The sequence below is a fragment of the Sinocyclocheilus anshuiensis genome, unplaced genomic scaffold (assembly GCF_001515605.1).
Source record: "Sinocyclocheilus anshuiensis isolate Anshui unplaced genomic scaffold, SAMN03320099.WGS_v1.1 scaffold1, whole genome shotgun sequence".
Lineage (NCBI taxonomy): Eukaryota > Metazoa > Chordata > Actinopteri > Cypriniformes > Cyprinidae > Sinocyclocheilus > Sinocyclocheilus anshuiensis.
The window spans coordinates 1,093,741-1,096,392 of NW_015539843.1; positions in this window are offsets into that span (position 1 = coordinate 1,093,741).

The window sequence follows — 2,652 nt, forward strand, 5'->3', positions numbered from 1 at the left end:
AAAAATGCTTTTCTTACTGAGTATTTTGTCTTATTTCAAGTACAAATATCTAAAAATTCTTACGTTAAGATGCAATTTCTATAGATGAAAAATGATATTTAGCCTTGTTTCCTGGGGGAAACAAGTGCATTTAAGTGCATTTTAACTGCATTTTACGTAAAACGTAAAATTGTCCGCCATAGGGCAAGTTATTTTTAATTTCTTACCCCACTGGCAGATAATTAGCAAAATAAGAAAAATGCACTTAAATTATTTCCTCCCCCCATGGAAACAAGACTAAATACCTTATGTTTTTTTAATGTAGAAAATGCATATTGATTTAAGAATATTTTGAGATTTTGACTGGAAACAAGAAGACACAAATTCTAAGTAAGCAAAGGATTTTTTTGCAGTGCAGGTATTTATTCATTGCACATATTTTCATCATGCAGACACGGTCAAAGTGACAAAAATGGCATCTCCTCTTATACAGGATCCCGTAGACGAGGAGGCTGCATAAATTCATAGGGAGTTTTTATTTTTTTTGCCATATTCACATGCAGATTTATTTGAGCGGTAGCATTTTAAATGGTAGTTTCCTTTAAAATATTGGAGATGCAGAGCACATTAGTAAGGCCGCTGTATGCAGACTGATAAGGAAAGTGTACGTCGCTCTCAAGCTGACAAACAAATCCGTCAAAGAGGAGTTTCACTGGACTGTAGGTCAGTGTTGTAGAAATCGGTTTAAATGAGGCTAATCTGATAAATGATGTTCACTTGATAACATCTTGCTGCAACCTCTGGAAGTAACCCAATAATTAGAATTTTCTTCAGGATTTCCAGTGTGGTTGGATGCATTGATAACACGCATATTCCCATCATCGCACCTTCTGAAAATGAATCAGGTTACTGTATGAAATGGAAGGATGCCAGATGGCGGGGTAGTACGAGATATATGCCGTAACCACCACCACAGCTGTTAAATAAACACAAATTATTTACAATTGATTTGGTTATCTTTATTTTCTACAAATACAAAAGCAACAGTTATTCTTTTTCCTTTTGGATTTTAAAATTCTTCTACTTGACCGTCTCCTCATCATCTGTTAGTGGTGCTGGTGCAGATTCTCCCCCCTTTTTTGCGAGCCTCTGCCTTCTTGCTGTCGACTGAGTACAAGTCAGTTGTTAATTTCATTACTCTAATTAAGAAATGTAACAGGTTTGATTAGAGAATATTTAATAAGCCTATGTGAAAAGAGCGTTAAACTATGTTGAAAAACCTGCTGCGCATTGAAATAGACACTGAATGATATTTAATATGTCAAATGTTTGCAAAGTCCTGTAGCCTATACACCCATGAAACTTTTATGCTTAAAGCTTTACCTTGATTGAATTGTGTTTTTATAATCAATTTTTACATGCTGCTACGTTCTTTTTCTTTTTTTCTTTTTTTTTTTGCCATGGGATACAATGAAAATGAAATTTAGTTAAATAATTTACAGTTTTTACCTCTGATATTATAACAGTGATTAAGAACTCAGAGTTTCCCATCTCAGGGTAAGTCAACTCAGAGTTTGAGTTTCAACTCAGAGTTGGTTGAACCTCCTTATTGAAACGGGCCCCAGGTGCGCTATCAAGCAAGTTTACTATATCAGAAAAGCCATACATGGTTATGTGATGCATTGATGTGATGGTTAGGTTATGTGATGCATTTTCTAATGATCCTATCTTTCTTTCAAATTTACATTTATAATCAGAAATGTATAATAGTACATTAACATGTATAATTTCTGCACCACTGTTGTAACCAAAAAGAACAGCAAAAATATACAGTTTTTTTTTAATTATTATTATTATTATTATTATTATTATTTCAAACAGGCTTCCTAAACATTTCCCCTCTATTCCATTGGTCAGTCAAACAGAAAGCCCCGCCCCAAACTCACACTATTGGTTGAGCTGTTGCTGTTGTCGGACAGGTCAGGATACTCAAACAAACAGTAAACTGAAAATACCACAGTATCACAATATAGAAACACTTTCTGTTTCTGCATATTATGCTGGAATAAGGGAAAGTATTTTAAGCTTAGCGTCGGAGTTAACCTTTAATACAGAATAATAACCCTATTAGCTAAACATTATGAATACATTTTTCGGCAGTTTTCGCTAAAATCATTGGAATTGCCTGATAGGATGTGCAGAATTGGTCATGATAGATTCTAACTATATGTCAACGTCGAGCACCAGTTCTGAATTATGTTTTATGACTTCTGGTCTCAGCTTTTTATTTTGTACTGATATGGAGCAATATATGCCTTTGCGACAGTCCCATCTAGTTAAACAAAGAACAGATTGCATCCCACTTTCCTTTATATTCTCCAGCTCAATAAGCTTTATCGCACAATGTTAAGATGTTATCAGGTAATTTTGTCCAAACCTCATCTCAAGAGACATTTTCATTTGTGAGCAATTTCTTCACTGGCCATTTTTTATCTTTGCACACACATTGTTAAAACAAGATTTGACATAGCTTTGAGGATCCATTTAGGATCCACCTTCATTATACAGAACTCGGTCTGAGAAGGGTCTATATTTGAAGCTGCCTTTCCATAATTAAGTCTAAAAATGGATAGCTTGTGCTGTACGTTATATTTTTATATCTTTTGTCATTTC